Below are 20712 nucleotides of genomic sequence, written 5' to 3'. Positions count from 1 at the left end.
TTTTTTGTGTAAGGTTCTGTTGTTACCAGCGTGTTGCTGTGCTAACAGCAGCTGGCCTGCCTGGCAATGGGTGGATGTGGTACTTTTCTAATAGGTGTTGTGACAGGGTCGGGCCAGATGGCTACAGGAGAGTAATAGAAGGCAGATATATTAGCCCCAGGTTAAGTAGGTCCCTTTTCCCTGGGTAAGGTAACAGGGAAGGTTCCAGAACAATCAGGAACTTCTGGAGACAATTAAGACAGACAGGCTGATTAGAACACCTGCAGCCAATCAAGAAGCTGTTAGAATCAATTAAGGCAGGCTAATCAGGGCACATGGGTTTAAAAAAGGAGGCACTAGGAGTTGAGAGTGAGAACGTGGACTGTTGGAGGACTGAGGTGTACAAGCATTATCAGACACCAGGAGGAAGGTCCTATGGTGAGGACAAAGAAGGTGTTGGGAGGAGGCCATGGGGAAGTAGCCCAGGGAGTTGTAGCTGTCACACAGCTGTTCCAGGAGGCACTCTAGACAGCTGCATTCCACAGGGCCCTGGGCTGGAACCCGGAGTAGAGGGCGGGCCCAGGTTCCCCCCAAATCCTCCCAACTCCTGGTCAGACACAGGAGGAGTCGACCTGGACTTTGGGTTCAGAAAAACGTCCAAGCTGAGGGCTGCCGTGAAGCTCCAAGACGAGCAAATCCGCCAATAAGTGCAAGACCCACCAAGGTAGAGGAGGAACTTTGTCACAGTGTTTATAAATAAAGCTTTTTATGTCATCACGAAAGTTTATTGCTATCACTGCATCTCATCATACAGAGTGTATTTAAAAAATAAAGCTAAACATGATCAGGGACAATCAGGAATTAGTAGGCAAACACTGTCCCTCTCTACAGCTAGGTACATCAATCCACATTTCAATCATAGAATCATAGAAGATGGGTTGGAAGAGACCTCAGGAGGTCATCTAGTCCAACCCCCTGCTCAAAGCAGAACCAACACCAACTAAATCATCCCATCCAGGACTTTGTCAAGCCGGGCCTTAAAAACCTCTAAGGATGGAGATTCCACCACCTCCCTAGGTAACCCATTCCAGTGCTTCACCACCCTCCTAGTGAAACAGTTCTTCCTAATATCCAATCTAGACCTCTCCCTTTGCAATTTGAGACCATTGCTCCTTGTTCTGTGATCTGCCATCGCTGAGAACAGCCGAGCTCCATCCTCTTTGGAGCCCTGCTTCAGGTAGTTGAAGGCTGCTATCAAATCCCCCCTCACTCTTCACTTCTGCAGACTAAATAAGCTCGGTTCCCTCAGCCTCTCCTCACAAATCATGTGCCCCAGTATCCTAATCATCTTCATTGCCCTCCGCTGGACTCTCTCCAATTTGTCCACATCCTTTCTGTAGTGTGGGACCCAATACTGGACGCAATACTCCAGGTGTGGCCTCACCAATGCCGAATAGAGGGGAATAATCACTTCCCTCAATCTGCTGGCAATGCTCCTACTAATACAGCCCCAATATGCCATTATCCTTCTTGGCAACAAGGGCACACTGTTGACTCATATCCAGTTTCTCGTCCACTGTAATCCCCAGGTCTTTTTCTGCAGAACTGCCATTTAGCCAGTCGGTCCCCAGCTTGTAGCGGTGTATGGGATTCTTCCTTCCTAAGTGCAGGACTCTACACTTGTCCTTGTTGAACCTCATCATATTTCTTTTGGCCCAATCTTCCAATTGTCTAGGTCACTCTGGACTCTATCCCTACCCTGCAGCGTATCTATGTCTCCCCCAGCTTAGTGTCATTCGCGAACTTGCTGAGGGTGCAATTAATCCCATTATCCAGATCATTCCATACTGTGAATCACTGCTCAGTCCCCAACCCGCCATTTCATAAGTAGTCATGTCATTCCATAATGACATTGCATGGAAATCAAGCCCCCACCCTTCCCCGAGCACTGACCCCCTCCCCACAAAAATTAACCCCAACCCTACCCGCAACAAGCACATTCACAGAGGTACTATTCACCCCTTCCATTGGGCCATGCAAGTCCATAATATGGAAGCCCAAAGCATGCCTGACTTCTGTTTCCTGGGTGCATCCAGCTCCAGCAGTGGGAGATGCACTCTCTGGCTGAGTGTTCATCGGCCCCTCACTGTCATAGGCGGAAATGACTCAACTCTGACTTCACAGAGATTGTGAAGAGCACAGCAAGCCACAGTGATGCAGACAGCACTGATGACACTGGCACCCAAATGGATCTGTAAACATCCCTGACAGGATTTAAATCTGCCAGAACACATTCAACAACCATTCTACACCTGTTGAGAGTATAATTAAACTGCCTTTTGCTAGGGCCTCTTAAATAAGGGTACAGTTTCATAAGCCAATGCAAAAGGGGGTACATGGGTCCTCCAGAATAATGGCGGGGATAGTAACTCCATTGATGGCAATGTCATTTGGTGGGAATAGTGTCCCAGCCTGTCCATGAATGTAAATTCCTGATTGGCAAAAAGCCTATTGCTGCTGCTGCACTGACACAGTCAAATGGGGCTGGGTCAGACTAGGTCTGCAGTCGCCTCCCAGATGGTCAGATCGCTCCTTAGACAGGGAGTAGTGCCCCAGGGCACAAGGGAGTCAGGCGTGGAAATAACACTGGCACTGGGACCACCAGGCACCTCAAACAACTGGAGTAGGACTCTCAAATCAGAGTCCGGCCACCACTCCACTACTGAGCTCACGCCTTCCAAGGAAAAATGCTGGAAGCACCAGCCTGATAACTTATTACTCCTGTGGGCAGACAGAACACATAAAGTGTGAGTGCCCTTTTATGGAATATGAATATGCCCAGGCCTGGACTGTAGAAACCCGGGCGAGGAAAAAGACTCCCCCTAAGTTGATGGTACCAGTGATGGTCCAAGACAAGAAGATTCAAGGACTTTTGGATTCCAGCTGCAGCTAGACGATGGTTCAGGCATCCATTGTGGGAGATTATGTCACCCCTAAGAAAACATGGTGATGTCTAAACATATCCAAGCCAGCTTTTATAGCTGACAGTGGAGGCACACACCACAGTGATAACAGTAGTCCTAGGCAAAAGATTGGCCTACTTTAAAATCATAGGCCAGGACTGGCCTTTTTTCTGGCAAGTCATTAACAAACAGGCCTGTGTAGTGAACAAGAATTCAGGCCAATCATTGCAGATGGTTCCCCAGAGCTTGGTAAGCCTCAGGGAAGCCAAAGACTTTGAGGAGGAAATGTCCCAAGCAACACAGTCGTCTACCTCCATAGAGGTAGGGATTCAGGACCTGGAAGCTCTCTTGCAGGGCAGGAATTTCATGCAAGACCAGAGAAGCAACCTACTCTGAGCCATGCTTATGACCAACTGATCTCCATAAATGGGGAGGTAACAGGGGGCTGAACAGTATTCGCACTTTGCACTCAAGAAAGAACACCTGTATCAAATCAAAAGGGATCAACACACTGCGATGGTGAGGGCCCAGTGGCTGGTGCCATAACAGCTACTGCTAAACTGTGGTGCAGTTTGCACATGACATCCTATGCATGGGAAGAGAGAAAATTTTGTCCCAGGTATTAGCCTGATTCTACCAGCCAGGCATGCACCAGAAGATGAAAGAATACTGTTCCTCCTGCCCACAATGCCAGCTAGCCAGCAACACAGGGATTACTAAGGCACCCTTGGTCCCCCTGCCCTGGATTGAGACACCCTTTGAGAGAATCAGTGTGGACATGGTTGGGCCCTTAGAAAACTGCATCAGGGCATCGTATATATTAGGGATCATTGGGTATGCGACTAGGTGCTGTCACAAAGCTCTGACCTTGTCTCAGTGGGTCCCACTCTTCCAGGAAGATTATGCTAGCCTCAGAGGCTCACTGTGACCCTCCATGTAGCCGTTCTCGCTCTAGAGTCAAGGGTCACAGCCTACTGAGACATTTTCATCATAAGCCAGCAAGGGAGGTCGGAAGAAGCAATCCTCCCTCGCACAGTGTCTGGGGAGGGGGAGCCCGGGCTCACCCTCTACTCCGGGCTCCAGTCCGGGCTCCAGCCCATAGTAGCAGCTATGTAGTAGCTGACTTTTTGAAACAGGACAAGTATAATTCCCTGGGCCATTTCCCGACAGCAGTCCCCACTTCCTCAACATTTCCTTCACAATTCCCTCAGGGCCTCTTTCCTTGCACCTGATAGGGTTTGTACTGCCCAGTTTCTCCTGCACAGCTTCCTGCTTCAGCTCCTGACATGCACCTCTTACTGGCTAACTGGGAGGCTTTTAACTAGTTCCAGCCAGCTCTTGATTGGCTTCAGGTGTCCCAATCAACCTAGCTGTCTCCACTGCTTTCTAGAAGGATCTTAATTGGCCCCAGGTGTCTTGATTAACCTGGAGCAACTGCCATTTGGTTACCATGGTAACAGGGATTTGTTTAGCCTGGGGCTAACATACCTCTTCTCACTACTTTCCTATAGTCATCTGGCCTTGCCCCGTCACATATCCCCCCCTCTGCTCAACACCATGGAGTTGGGCAACTTGGGATGCCAGCAGTGTGCTCGTGACAGGCCATCAGCATTGCCGTGGTGGCTTCCAGCCCTGTGCCATATGCAGGACTGGAATGATTGGAGGGATAAGAACCACCTGATGACCACTATGTTCTTTTCCTTATTCCACTGCATCCACTGGAAGGGTGCATGGTCTGTCACAAGAGTAAATCACTGGCCTAAGAGGTAATAACGCAAGGCCAATACTGTAATGGGGTTCCAAATTGAGCTAGATAGATTCATGGAAGATAGGTCCATCAATGGCTATTACCCAGGATGGGCAGGAATGGTGTCCCTAGCCTCTGTTTGCCAGAAGCTGGGACTGGGTGACAGGGCATGGATCACTTGATGATAACCTGTCTGTTCATTCCCTTTGGGGCACCTGCCATTGGCCACTGTCAGGGGACAGGATACTGGGCTTGATGGACCTTTGGGGTATGTCTACACTATGAAATTAGGTCGAATTTATAGAAGTCGGTTTTGTAGAAAGCGTTTTTATACAGTCAATTGTGTATGTCCCCACACAAATGCTCTAAGTGCATGTAGTCGGTGGAGTGTGTCCACAGTACCGAGGCAACCATCGACTTCTGGAGCATTGCACTGTAGGTAGCTATTCCACAGTTCCCGCAGTCTCCGCCGCCCATTTAAATTCTGGGTAGAAATCCCAGTGCCTGATGGGGCTAAAACATTGTCGCGGGTGGTTCTGGGTACATATCGTCAGGCCCCAGTTCCCTCCCTCCCTCCGTGAAAGCAAGGGCAGACAATCGTTAGGCACCTTTTTTCTTGAGTTACCTGTGCAGACGCCATACCACGGCAAGCATGGAGCCCTCTCAGCTAACCGTCACCGTATATCTCCTGGGTGCTGGCAGACGTGGTACTGCACTGCTACACAGCAGCAGTTAATTGCCTTTTGGCAGCAGACAATGCCATATGACTGGTAGCCGTCATCGACGTAGTCCTGGGTGCTCTTTTAACCTACTTTGATGAGGTCAGGGGCGCCTGGGAAAACATGGGAGTGACTCAGCCAGGTCATTTCCCTTTTAAGTTTCGTCTCATGGCGATTCAGTCCTACCGGCAGTGCACTTTCTTTTAATCAGCAGCCAGCAGAAGATGATGGCCAGTAGTCATACTGCACCGTCTTCTGCTGAGCACCCAGGAGATGACGATGGCTAGCGGTCGTACTGCACAGTCTGCTGCCAGCAAGATGTATAAAGATAGATGAAGTGGCTCAAAACAAGAAATAGACCAGATTTGTTTTGTATTCATTTTCTCCTCCCTCCCTCCCTCTGTGAAATCAACGGCCTGCTAAACCCAGTTTTGAGTTCTATCCTTGAGGTTTTGAGTTCTATCCTTGAGGGGGCCATTCAGTTTCTCACAAAGCCACCCCCTTTGTTGATTTTAATTCCCTGTAAGCCAACCCTGTAAGCCATGTTGTCAATCGCCCCTCCCTCCGTCAGGGCAATGGCAGACAATCGTTCCACACCTTTTTTCTGTGCAGACACCATACCAAGGCAAGCATGGAGCCTGCTCAGATCACTTTGGCAATTAGGAGCACATTAAACACCACACGCATTATCCAGCAGTATATGCAGCACCAGAAACTGGCAAAGGGAAACGGGGTGAGTAGGTGACAACGGGGAGAGTGATGAGGACATGGACACAGACTTCTCTCAAAGCACAGGCCCCTGCAATGTGCACATCATGGTGCTAATGGGGCAGGTTCATGCTGTGGAACGCCAATTCTGGGCTCAGGAAACAAGCACAGACTGGTGGGACCGCATAGTGTGGCAGGTCTGGGACAATTCCCAGTGACTGCGAAACTTTCGCATGCGTAAGGGCACTTTCATGGAACTTTGTGACTTGCTTTCCCCTGCCCTGAAGCGCATGAATACCAAGATGAGAGCAGCCCTCACAGTTGAGAAGCGAGTGGCGATAGCCCTGTGGAAGCTTGCAATGCCAGACAGCTACCGGTCAGTTGGGAATCAATTTGGAGTGGGCAAATCTACTGTGGGGGCTGCTGTGATGCAAGTAGCCCACACAATCAAAAATCTGCTGATATCAAGGGTAGTGACCCTGGGAAATGTGCAGGTCATAGTGGATGGCTTTGCTGCAATGGGATTCCCTAACTGTGGTGGGGCCATAGACGGAACCCATATCCCTCTCTTGGCACCGGAGCACCAAGCCGGCGAGTACATAAACCGCAAGGGGTACTTTTCAATAGTGCTGCAAGCACTGGTGGATCACAAGGGGCGTTTCACCAACATCAACGTGGGATGGCCGGGAAAGGTACATGACGCTCGCATCTTCAGGAACTCTGGTCTGTTTCAAAAGCTGCAGGAAGGGACTTTATTCCCAGACCAGAAAATAACCGTTGGGGATGTTGAAATGGCTATAGTTATCCTTGGGGACCCAGCATACCCCTTAATGCCATGGCTCATGAAGCCGTACACAGGCAGCCTGGACAGTAGTCAGGAGCTGTTCAACTACAGGCTGAGCAAGTGCAGAATGGTGGTAGAATGTGCATTTGGACGTTTAAAGGCGCGCTGGCGCAGTTTACTGACTCGGTTAGACCTCAGCAAAACCAATATTCCCACTGTTATTACTGCTTGCTGTGCGCTCCACAATATCTGTGAGAGTAAGGGGGAGACGTCTATGGCGGGGTGGAAGGTTGAGGCAAATCGCCTGGCTGCTGGTTATGCGCAGCCAGACACCAGGGCGGTTAGAAGAGCACAGGAGGGCACGGTGCGCATCAGAGAAGCTTTGAAAACCAGTTTCATGACCGGCCAGGCTACGATGTGAAAGTTCTGTTTGTTTCTCCTTGATGAAACCCCCCGCCCCTTGGTTCACTCTACTTCCCTGTAAGCTAACCACCCTCCCCTCCTCCCTTCGATCACCGCTTACAGAGGCAATAAAGTCATTGTTGCTTCACATTCATGCATTCTTTATTCATTCATCACACAAATAGGGGGATAACTACCAAGGTAGCCCAGGAGGGGTGGTGGAGGAGAGAAGCACCAGAAGGGGTGGTGGAGGAAGGAAGGACAAGGCCACACAGCACTTTAAAAGTTTACAACTTTAAAACTTATTGAATGCCAGCCTTCTGTTGCTTGGGCAATCCTCTGGGATGGAGTGGCTGGGTGGCCAGAGGCCCCCCGCCACCGCGTTCTTGGGCGTCTGGGTGAGGATGCTATGGAACTTGGGGAGGAGGGCAGTTGGTTACACAGGGGCTGTAGCAGCAGTCTGTGCTCCTGCTGCCTTTCCTGCAGCTCAAGCATATGCTGGAGCATATGAGTTTGATCCTCCAGCAGCCTCAGCATTGAATCCTGCCTCCTCTCATCATGCTGCCACCACCTTTCAGCTTCAGCCCTCTCTTCAGCCTGTCACTTACTCTCTTCAGCCCGCCACCTCTCCTCCCGGTCATTTTGTACTTTCCTGCACTCTCACATTGTCTGTCTCCACGCATTCTTCTGTGCTCTGTCAGTGTGGGAGGACAGCATGAGCTCAGAGAATGTTTCATTGTGAGTGCGTTTTTTTCACCTTCTAATCTTCGCTAGCCTCTGGGAAGGAGAAGATCCTGTGATCATTGAAACACATGCAGCTGGTGGAGAAAAAAAAAAGGGACAGTGGTATTTAAAAAGACACATTTTATAGAACAATGGGTACACTCTTTCATGGTTAACATTAGAATCATGGAATCATAGAATATCAGGGTTGGAAGGGAGCTCAGGAGGTCATCTAGTCCAACCCCCTGCTCAAAGCAGGACCAATCCCCAATTAAATCATCCCAGCCAGGGCTTTGTCAAGCCTGACCTTAAAAACTTCTAAGAAAGGAGACTTCCCTAGGTAACGCATTCCAGTGTTTCACCACCCTCCTAGTGAAAAAGTTTTTCCTAATATCCAACCTAAACCTCCCCCACTGCAACTTGAACCTCCCCCACTGCAACTTGACCTCCCCCACTGCAACTTGAGTTACAGTTGCAGTGTAACTCAACTATTACATACATAGCACATGTGCTTTCATTCCAAGGTAGCATTTTGCCTCCCCCCAGCGCATGGCTAGCACCTCCCCGCTCCCCCCTCACTGTGGCTAACAGCGAGGAACAGCCACAGGCAAACAGCCCAGCAGGAACGGGCACCTCTGAATGTCCCCTTAAGAAAAGCACCCTATTTCAACCAGGTGACCATGAATGATATCACTTTCCTGAGGATAACACAGAGAGATAAAGAATGGATGATGTTTGAACGCCAGCAAACATACACTGCAATGCTTTGTTCTGCAATGATTCCCGAGTACATGCTACTGGCCTGGAGTGGTAAAGTGTCCTACCATGGTGGATGGAATAAGGCTGTCCTTCCCAGAAACCTTTTGCAAAGGCTTTGGGAGTAATCCAGGAGAGCCACAAATGCCAGGGCAAATTAGTCATTAAACATGCTTGCTCTTAAACCATGTATAGTATTTTAAAAGGTACACTCACCAGAGGTCCCTTCTCCACCTGGCGGGTCCAGGAGGCAGGAGGTGGGTTCAGAGGGTACTGGCTCCAGGTCAGGGTGAGAAACATTTCCTGGCTGCCGGGAAAACCGGTTTCTCTGCTTGCTTGCTGTGAGCTATCTACAACCTCATCATCATCATCTTCCTCATCCCCAAAACCTGCTTCCGTGTTGCCTCCATCTCCATTGAAGGAGTCAAACAACAATGCTGGGGTAGTGGTGGCTGAACCCCCTAAAATGGCATGCAGCTCATCATAGAAGTGGCAAGTTTTGGGCTCTGACCCAGAGCGGCCATTCGCCTCTCTGGTTTTCTGGTAGGCTTGCCTCGGCTCCTTAAGTTTCACGTGGCACTGCTTCGGGTTCTTGTTATGGCCTCTGTCCTTCATGCCCTGGGAGATTTTGACAAATGTTTTGGCATTTCGAAAACTGGAACGGAGTTCTGATAGCACGGATTCCTCTCCCCATACAGCAATCAGATCCCGTACCTCCCATTCAGTCCATGCTGGAGCTCTTTTGCGATTCTGGGACTCCATCATGGTCACCTCTGCTGATGAGCTCTGCATGGTCACCTGCAGCTTGCCACACTGGCCAAACAGGAAATGAGATTCAAAAGTTCGCAGTTCTTTTCCTGTCTACCTGGCCAGTGCATCTGAGTTGAGAGTGCTGTCCAGAGCGGTCACAGTGGAGCACTCTGGGATAGCTCCCGGAGGCCAATACCATCTAATTGTGTCCAAAGTACCCCAAATTCAACCCGGCAAGGCCGATTTCAGTGCTAATCCACTTGTCGGGGGTGGAGTAAGGAAATCGATTTTAAGAGCCCTTTAAGTTGAAAAAAAGAGCTTTGTCGTGTGGACGGGTGCAGGGTTAAATCAATTTAACGCTGCTAATTTGACCTCAACTCCTCGTGTAGACCTGGGCTTGGTCTCACCCAGTATGCCAGTCCTTATGTTCTTATGTCTCCATGGCCCATTTGACAGCAAGGCATTCTCTCTCAACTACTGTGTATTTCTGTTCTCTTGGGAGAAGTTTTCTGCTTAGGTAGAGGATCAGGTGTTCCTCTTCTCCCACCATTTGTGACAGAACAGCCCCCAACACCACCTCAAAAGTGTCTGTTTGTAAAATAAAGTCTGGGGTTATGAGTACGGGGTCATTACAGAGGCTGTCTGAAGGTCTGTGAATGCCCCCTCTGCTGCGTCGGTCCACTTCAACATGTCTGGACCTCGGGCCTTTACCAGGTCCATTAGGGGACTTGCCCTAGTGGCGAAGTGGGGAATAAAATGTCGGTAATACCCCAGTATGCCTAGGAATGCGCGGACCTGCTTCTTCCGGCCAGTTTTGAATTGCCTTTACCTTATTCATTTGGGGCTTCACTATGCCCCTTCCTACAATATACTCCAGGTACTTAGCCTCTGCTAGCCCTATGGCGCATTTAGAGGGATTAGCGGTGAGGCCAGCCCACCTTAAGGTGCGCAGTACTGCCTCAACTTTCTACAAGTGGGTTCCCCAGTCTGGTGTATGGGTGATTACATCATCTAGATATTCGGCTGCATAATTAGTATGGGGGCACAGCAGCTTATCCAGGAGGCACTGGAAAGTGGCCAGGGCCCCATGTAGCCTGAAAGGGAGGACGGTGTACTGGAATAGCTCCTCCAGGGTAGAGAATGCTGTCTTCTCTTTAGCTTCTTTAGTCAGGGGAATCTGCCAATACCCTTTTGTCAAATCCAGGGTAGTCAGGAACCAGTACCCAGTCGGTCAACCAGTTCGTCGATGCATGATATGCGGTATCCATCGAATTGGGATACTTCATTCAGTCAGTGAAAGTCATTACAGAATCTTGTGGTACCATCAGGTTAGGACACTGGTATGATTGGACTGGACCACTGAATGTGAGATTCTTCAATGACTGCTAATTCTAATATATTCTTCACTTTGGCCTTGATCTCCTCTCTTTTGGCTGCTGGAATTCGGTAGGGTCTCAATGTTACCTTGGCTCCGGGGATTGTGTGGATATGGTGATAGGTCTTGGTTGTCCACCCTGGTTTCATAGACCAGTGGTTTCCAAAGTGGAGTGTGCGCACACCAGGGGGTGCGCAAGACCATCCCTAGGGGTGCGCGGCAGGAGGAGCGCCGCTGAAGGAGCGCTGCTGGCATGGCAGCAACAGCGCTCCCTGACCTTTGATTCTTCGGCGGCACACTGGCGGCAGCTCAACTCTCCCTGCTCTGTCTTTGGCGGCTCGTCAGCTGCAGCTTTTTTTTTTTTTTTTTGGTGCTTCCCTAGAGCTGGCCCTGGGGGTTTGCGATCCAAAAAGTTTGGAGACCACTGTCATAGAGAACACATCTTGGTTGCAGTTTATCATGTTGGCCTGCCTCGACCTTTTGGTTAGGCATCAAGTCGGGTGATATCCTTCCCTGCTCATGTAATTTATCCTCTTGGGGAAGGGCCTTCTGGGTGACTAAGCATGCCTCTTGGTCGTGCCAAGGTTTTAGAAGATTGATGTGATAAATTTGCTCCAGTTTCTGGTGGCCTGGCTGCCACACCTTATCGTTCACCTCCCCCATGGCTTCAAGAACTTTGTAGGGTCCCTGCCACTGGGCCAAAAGTTTATTCTCTGCTGTGGGTACCAGTACTCTGTGACGGTACCAATCCCCCGGTTGGAACCGTCGAACCTTTGCTTGGTGATTGTAATGGGTTCGTTGGGTTTCCTCTGCTTTCTCCAAGTGTTCCCATACAATGGGCATAACTCGGGCTGTACGATCTCTCATCTGCAGTACATTCTTAACTATGTTCCTTCTGGGATTTGGCTCCTCTTCCCAGGCTTATCTGGCTATATCCAATATGCCCCCGGGGGTGGCACCTGTATAGTAGTTCGAATGGAGAGAAGCCCGTGGAGGCTTGCAGGACCTCCTGGATGGCGAACATGAGGTAAGGCAGTAGGTATCCCAATCTTTCCCATCCTGGCTTACCACTTTCCTGATCATGACCTTGAGCGTCCTATTGAACCTTTCCACAAGGTTTGCTGGTGGTATACAGAAGTCCATAGGACTTGTACGTGGAGCAACGAACAGAGATCTTTCATTAGCTTGGACACAAAAGGTGTCCCTTAATCAGTCAATATCTCCTTGGGTAGCCCAACCCCGGCAAAGATCTGTACTAGCTCCTTAGCTTTTGTCTTGGAAGGGAGATGGCTTCCGGGTACCGGGTTGCATAGTCCAGGACAACAAATGCATGTTGGTTGCCCAGAGTTGTCTTCTCTAGGGGCCCTCCCAGATCCATGGCTATTCGTTCAAAAGGTACCTCTACTATTGGAAGAGGTATCAAAGGGGCCCTCAAGTGTGGACGGGGCTTATGCAGCTGACATTCCAGACAGGAGGTGCAGTTCCGCTGGACATCTTCATGTACTCCTGGCCAGAAGAACCTCCACAGGATCCGTGCCTGGGTTTTCTCTACCCTTAGGTGTCCTCCAAAAAGGTGACTGTGGGCGAAGCTCAATATGGCTTTTTGATGCCTTCAGTGCACCAGAAGTTGCTGTATCTCTTGCTCCTGCATTTGCACAACCTGGTACAGGAGATGTTTCTTCACTATAAAGTAAGGTCCCAGTCCCTGGACCTTCCCATCCATGGGTATCCCATCTACCTCGGCCACCTCTCTCTTGGGTTTATCATATCTGGGGTCCTCCACCTGGTCCCACCCCAAAGTCTCTCTTCCAGCACTAACTTGCCCTAGCTCCCAGGGGCTGGCTCCTGCTTCTTCCAGCAGCTCACCGCTGTCACGGCTGGGGCCAGCCTCTGGTTCACCTTCTGCAGTGGAAGTTTCTCTGTCTGCAGCCCATGTCCATCTGCCTACTAGGGTGGTCTTCTGGCCCTGGGTCATGAGCCAGGTTCCCAAGGCCTTCGTGGCCTTCCTCTCTTTTTTGGTCTTCTGGGTCTTTCTGGGAGCTGGGAACAAATCCTGAAAAATCTCAGAAAATGTTGGGGGTTGACATTCCCCCGGCAATGAGTTGCTGCCCTCAGGATCCCCTCCTCCCTCCAGCCTCTCTGGGGGAAGTAAATTATCAAACCCTGGATAGTCCCTCCCAATCACTACAGCATATGGGAGTTTAGGAACTATGCCCACTGTCACCTCAGTGGGGTTCCCCTGACCCTCCATCTCCACTGGGATGGTGGGGTAATGGCTCACGGCCCCATGTACACATGTCACTGCTATGTGTTTGGCCTGTAGCAGCTGGCTACTTTTTGCCAGCTTACCCGATATGAGGGTGATAGTGTTCCCAGAGTCCACAAGTGCTGTAGTCTCCGCCCTGTTTATTCTCATCAGCCTGGTGTAGTTATGTGGGGCTAATGTGACTCCCACGAGGTGGATAAGGGAGCATGGGACCTCCCAATCCCCCAAGTTACATTGCATAGGTTCCTCGGTACTGGGACACTGTGCTGCTATGTGACCCCACTCCCCACATGCATGACATCTATAATTGCTTCTAGGCACTCCCCTATCACGTGGGTTAGGTCCCAGGGTTACCCCCACTCAGTCCATTCCCTTCCTTCTGGGTTCCCAGCTGGTTTTCAGCCCTCCTCTTCTTCCACCTAGAGCTCCCCAATGCACTCTTTTTTTAAACCTCTTTCTTCCCCCACGCTGTGAAAAATTGGTCCCACTCCTAACACCAGTTGTGACAAAGCTCCGATCTTGTCTCAGTGGGTCCCATGCTTCCAGGTGGATTACGCTAGCCTCAGAGGCTCACTGTGACCCTCCATGTAGCCCTTCTCGTTCTAGAGGCAAGGGTCACAGCCTACTGAGACATTTTCATCATAAGTCAGCAAGGGAGGTGGAAAGAAGCAACCCTCCCTCACACAGTCTCTGTGATTAATTGGGGAGAGTGAGGGATGGGGAGCCCATGCCCGCCCCCTACTCCGGGCTCCAGCCCAGGGACCCTAATAGTAGCAGCTATTGGTAGCTGACTTTTTGAAACAGGACAAGTACAATTCCCTGGGCCACTTCCCTACAGCAACCCCCACTTCCTCATCTACTTCACCCTTACCTCAGGGCCTCCTGCCTTCTGCCTGATAGGGTTTGTCCTGCCCAGTTTCTCCAGCAGCGCGGCTTCCTCCTACAGCTCCTGACACATGCCTCTAACTGATTAACTGGGAGGCTTTTAACTAGTTCCAGCCAGCCCCTGATTGGCTTCAGCTGTCCCAATCAACCTAGCTGTCTCCATTGTTTTCTAGAAGGATCTTAATTGGCCGCAGGTGTCTTGATTAACCTGGAGCAACTGCCATTTGGTTACCATGGTAACAGAGATTTGTTTAGCCTGGGGCTAACATACCTGTTTCTCACTACTTTCCTATAGTCATCTGGCCTTGCCCCATCACAGTACCCCGAGGCTGTTTTGGCCCAATCCCCCAATTTGTCTAGGTCACTCTGGACCCTCTCTCTACTCTGTGAGGAGGGCTTTAAACTAGGTTCACCGGGGGAAGGAGACCAAAGCCCTGAGGTAAGTGGGAAAGCAGGATACCGGGAGGAAACACAGGCAGGAACGTCTGTGAGAGGCGGGCTCCTGCCTCATACTGAGAAGGAGGGGCGATCAGCAGGTTATCTCAAGTGCTTATATACAAATGCATAAAGCCTTGGAAACAAGCAGGGAGAACTGGAGGTCCTGGTGATGTCAAGAAATTATGACGTGATTGGAATAACAGAGACTTGGTGGGATAACTCACATGACTGGAGTACTGTCATGGATGGTTATAAACTGTTCAGGAAGGACAGGCAGGGCTGAAAAGGTGGGGGAGTAGCACTGTATGTAAGGGAACAGTATGACTGCTCAGAGCTCCGGTACGAAACTGCAGAAAAACCTGAGTGTCTATGGATTAAGTTTAGAAGTGTGAGCAACAAGAGTGATGTAGTGGTGGGAGTCTGCTATAGACCACCAGACCAGGGGGATGAGGTGGATGAGGCTTTCTTCCGGCAACTCGCAGAAGCTACTAGATCGCACGCCCTGGTTCTCATGGGTGACTTTAATTTTCCTGATATCTGCTGGGAGAGCAATACAGCGGTGCATAGACAATCCAGGAAGTTTTTGGAAAGCGTAGGGGACAATTTCCTGGTGCAAGTGCTAGACGAGCCAACTGGGGGGGGAGCTTTTCTTGACCTGCTGCTCACAAACAGGGAAGAATTAGTGGGGGAAGCAAAAGTGGATGGGAATCTGGGAGGCAGTGACCATGAGTTGGTTGAGTTCAGAATCCTGATGCAGGGAAGAAAGGTAAGCAGCAGGATACGGACCCTGGACTTCAGGAAAGCAGACTTCGACTCCCTCAGGGAGCGGATGGGTAGGATCCCCTGGGGGACTAACATGAAGGGGAAGGGAGTCCAGGAGAGCTGGCTGTATTTCAAGGAATCCCTGTTGAGGTTACAGGGACAAACTATCCCGATGAGTCGAAAGAATAGTAAATATGGCAGGCGACCAGCTTGGCTTAACGGTGAAATCCTAGCGGATCTTAAACATAAAAAAGAAGCTTACAAGAAGTGGAAGGTTGGACATATGACCAGGGAAGAGTATAAAAATATTGCTCGGGCATGTAGGAATGAAATCAGGAGGGCCAAATCGCACCTGGAACTGCAGCTAGCAAGAGATGTCAAGAGTAACAAGAAGGGTTTCTTCAGGTATGTTGGCAACAAGAAGAAAGCCAAGGAAAGTGTGGGCCCCTTACTGAATGAGGGAGGGAACCTAGTGACAGAGGATGTGGAAAAAGCTAATGTGCTCAATGCTTTTTTTGCCTCTGTCTTCACGAACAAGGACAGCTCCCAGACTGCTGCGCTGGGCATCGCAACATGGGGAGTAGATGGCCAGCCCTCTGTGGAGAAAGAGGTGGTTAGGGACTATTTAGAAAAGCTGGACGTGCACAAGTCCATGGGGCCGGACGAGTTGCATCCGAGAGTGCTAAAGGAATTGGCGGATGTGATTGCAGAGCCATTGGCCATTATCTTTGAAAACTTGTGGCGAACGGGGGAAGTCCCAGATGACTGGAAAAAGGCTAATGTAGTGCCAAACTTTAAAAAAGGGAAGAAGGAGGATCCTGGGAACTACAGGCCAGTCAGCCTCACCTCAGTCCCCGGAAAAATCATGGAGCAGGTCCTCAAGGAATCAATCCTGAAGCACTTACACGAGAGGAAAGTGATCAGGAACAGTCAGCATGGATTCACCAAGGGTAGGTCATGCCTGACTAATCTAATAGCCTTCTATGATGAGATTACTGATTCTGTGGATGAAGGGAAAGCAGTGGATGTATTGTTTCTTGACTTTAGCAAAGGTTTTGACACGGTCTCCCACAGTATTCTTGTCAGCAAGTTAAAGAAGTATGGGCTGGATGAATGCACTATAAGGTGGGTAGAAAGTTGGCTAGATTGTCGGGCTCAACGGGTAGTGATCAATGGCTCCATGTCTAGTTGGCAGCCGGTGTCAAGTGGAGTGCCCCAAGGGTTGGTCCTGGGGCCGGTTTTGTTCAATATCTTCATAAATGATCTGGAGGATGGTGTGGATTGCACCCTCAGCAAATTTGCGGATGATACTAAACTGGGAGGAGTGGTAGATACGCTGGAGGGCAGGGGTAGGATACAGAGGGACCTAGAAAAATTGGAGGATTGGGCCAAAAGAAACCTGATGCAGTTCAATAAGGTTAAGTGCAGAGTCCTGCACTTAGGACGGAAGAACCCAATGCACCGCTACAGACTAGGGACCGAATGGCTAGGCAGCAGTTCTGCGGAAAAGGACCTAGGGGTTACAGTGGACGAGAAGCTGGATATGAGTCAGCAGTATGCCCTTGTTGCCAAGAAGGCCAATGGCATTTTGGGATGTATAAGTAGGGGCATAGCGAGCAGATGGAGGGACGTGATCGTTCCCCTCTATTCGACATTGGTGAGGCCTCATCTGAAGTACTGTGTCCAGTTTTGGGCCCCACACTAGAAGAAGGACGTGGATAAATTGGAGAGAGTCCAGCGAAGGGCAACAAAAATGATTAGGGGTCTGGAACACATGACTTATGAGGAGAGGCTGAGGGAACTGGGATTGTTTAGTCTGCAGAAGAGAAGAATGAGGGGGGATTTGATAGCTGCTTTCAACTACCTGAGAGGTGGTTCCAGAGAGGATGGTTCTAGACTATTCTCAGTGGTAGAAGAGGACAGGACAAGGAGTAATGGTCTCAAGTTGCAGTGGGGGAGGTTTAGGTTGGATATTAGGAAAAACTTTTTCACTAGGAGGGTGGTGAAACACTGGAATGCGTTACCTAGGGAGGTGGTAGAATCTCCTTCCTTGGAAGTTTTTAAGGTCAGGCTTGACAAAGCCTTGGCTGGGATGATTTGATTGGGGATTGGTCCTGCTTTGAGCAGGGGGTTGGACTAGATGACCTCCTGAGGTCCCTTCCAACCCTGATATTCTATGACTCTATGACTTCTATGACTCTTCAGCATATCTACCTCTCCCCCCAGCTTAGTGTCATCTGCAAACTTGCTGAGGGTGCAAACTATCCCATCATCCAGATCATTAATATAAATGTTGAACAAAACTGGCCCCAGGACTGACCCCCGGGGGCACTCCGGTTGATACCAGCTGCCAACTAGATATTGAGCTGTTGATCACTACTTGTTGAACCCGACAATCTAGCCAGCTTTCTAGCCACCTTCTATCCATTCATCCAATCCATACTTTTTAACTTGCTACCAAGAATACTGTGGGAGACTGTATCAACAGTTTTTTAAGTCAAGATATATCATGTCTACTGCTTTCCCCATATCCACAGACAGTTGTCTCATAATAGAAGGCAATCAGGTTGGTCAGGCATAACTTGCCCTTGGTGAATGTTGACTGTTCCTGATCACCTTCCTCTACTCTAAGTGCTTCAAAATGGTTTCCTTGAGGACCTGCTCCATGATTTTTCCATGGAGCTACAAGGAGGCCGGGAGGAACCGTACATAGGCCTTAAGCATGACCCAGTACATCTTACAATTAAGGGACTGACTCAGAGATATGGGGTGCTTGCCAGAGAGAAATGAAGAAAGGCCCAACTTGCACAGGAACAAAATTATAATAGAGGGGGCATGACTATGGGATTTCTACCCAGGCGATCATGTCCTTTTGTTACTGCCCTCAGCTGAGTCAAAAATTAATAGCACAATGGCTGGGGCAATTTGAAGTTGTCAGGCAGGTTGGGCTGGTGGACTATGAGATAAGGGAGGAGAAGGAAGGTAACTAAGATCTATCCTGTGAATCTTCTTAAACCTTGGAAGACACAGGAGGCCCGGCTGACAGCTCCCTCTTCTATGGAGCCTGACTTTGGGCCCCAAGAACCCAGCGGCCAAGAACTGGCAACAGTATCATGGGGTGAGGGACTCTCCACTGCACAAAGGAAGCAGCTCCTCCAGTTGATCGAGGACTTTGCAACTGTATTCTCCCCCCAGCCATGGAGAACCCTGTTAGTTCAACATCACTCAGCGACCACCCTGAGCCAGCTAGTCAGGGAGAGCCCTAGATCATGGCCATGGAGGGTGAGGGACACAGTCTGAGCAGAAGTATGAGAGATGCTGAAGGTGGGGGTAATTGTGGAATCCAAAAGTGAGAGAAGGAGCCCCTTAGTGCAGGTTCCCAAACTGGGTGGTTCGGTGCCATTTTGCATGAACTTCAGGAAGGTTAATTCCATCTCAAAATTCAACACTTACCCAGCTCCAAGGGTAGGTACGGTACTGGAGTTGCTGGGACTGGTGCAGCACTGGAGCACCATTGGTCTGACAAAAGGTTATTGGCAGGTCCCTTTAGTGTCCCCCGCCCCCACCAAAAAAACCCAACAGTTTTCTCCACCCCCTTCAGGCATTTTCAATTCAAGTCTGTGTCTTTCGGCCTCCATGGTGCTGCCACAACTTTCCAGTGCCTTACGAATGAGATCCTCAGCCCACACCATTAATATGCTGCAGCCTACATAGATGATACTGTCGTCTATAGCCTTACCTGCAGCACTTTAAGGTGGTGTTAAAGGCCCTCCAGGATTCAGGTCTTATGGCCAGTTCCACAAAATGTAGATTAGTCTTGGTGGAAGTAACCTATTTAGGGTACTGCACAGGTGGCAGCCCTAGGAAACCAGTGGTCAACAATATACATGCCCTAATGGTGTGCCCAATTCCCCAGCCAAAGAGACAAGTGAGGTGTTCTCTCGGCCTGCCAGGATATTACTGGAGGTTTATCCACAGTTTCACCTCAGTCACAGCCCCCTTTACAGACCTCATAAAAGGCAACAACTCCAAGAAGATTCAGTGGGATGAGAAATGTGAGGAAGTATTCAGTGAACTGAAAGCACAGTTGGGCACCCAGGCTCTTCAGCCCTGATTTTTCACACAAATCCATACTGCTCATGGATGCCTTGAGTGTTGGAATCAGCACCAGGCTCTCACAAGAATTCAGCAGAAAAGAACATCCCATCCTATATCTGAGCAGGGAGCTATTCCCTAGAGAAAAGGCCTATCAATTATTGATTAGGAGGCACTAGCGATCAAATGGGCTGTGGATTCCCTCGGGTATTACCTGTTGGGTAGCTCCTTCTCCTTAATTACAGATCACACTCCCCAGTGCAGGATCCACACCATGAAAGATTCAAACCCACGTATAATGTGATGGTACCTTGTGCTGCAGCCCTATAGTTTCAGAGTGCAACACCAGGCAGGAAAGGACCATAATGCTCATTTTTTTTCACAGGAATCAGGAATGGAGGCAATCCACCCCAGAACTCCATTTCCAATTTGAGGGGTGGAGTATGTGAAGGGGGACACCCTCACTCTGGTGGAGAGGAGATTGATGAGCTTGTCTGGACTTATTCAGCACTAATGAGTCTCACTCGTAAGGCTTGCTCTGGCGGAGCTTAAAAAGGGATAGCCTGCCACAGGAAAGGGTGGTGAACAGGAAGAAAACTGCTACATCTCAGAGACTGCTGACCACAGAGACTGATCAGCCCAGAGGGAGACAATCGCAGTCCTCACTGCCCCTGAAACTTCATGGACCAGGTGAAAAGCAGGGTGCCCCAAGAGAAGGGGCAGAGGTAGACCCTAAGGACAGGAGGCCAGCTGATAAGCCAAGCCCCAAAGGGATGGGCCCAGAAAGACTGCCTAAGAGACAGGCCACCTCTTCTTTTACCCTGATCCTCTCTCACAAGGGAGAGAGAGGGAAGAGGACCCTTCCTTTGTTTTGTTTGGAGAACCCCTCGTGTGCTATTAACGGGGGGGGGGGGTGCGGGGGGCATTATAGACAACTTGAATTGGAGCCTGGAGAGGACTTGGGGGAGTCCCAATCCCCTTCCACCCCAGCAGAAGTCAGCTTTTTTTTAACATTGCATTTAGATAGGGATGGGGAATAAAGTGCCCAGTCATGCGTTCCTGAAACAGAATGCAGCTTGGTTAGCGCTGCTGTCGGGGTCAGAGGGAAGTGGGGGCTGGGAGGCTCACTGGTGCCTGTGCGGAAGAGGATTTGATCACTATCCTTAGCCCAGGTGCTGGCCCACGGGGATGGGATGCAGATTCCAAGTGGAAACTGTTCAGCTACTTATCACTGGCTGCAAGGGATGAGGGGCCCCTGCACATGCTGAGAGGAGACCAGTGGGGAAAGAAACGGGCTCAGCAGAAAGTGCAGCTCAGCACTTGCAACTGCCAAGTCCATCTGCCCTGAGCCAGGCAAACA

This window comes from Natator depressus, chromosome 24 (genome assembly GCF_965152275.1).
Source record: "Natator depressus isolate rNatDep1 chromosome 24, rNatDep2.hap1, whole genome shotgun sequence".
Taxonomy (NCBI): Eukaryota; Metazoa; Chordata; order Testudines; family Cheloniidae; genus Natator; species Natator depressus.
The sequence above is the reverse complement of the archived record's forward strand: the minus strand, read 5'-3'. Positions refer to the sequence as shown.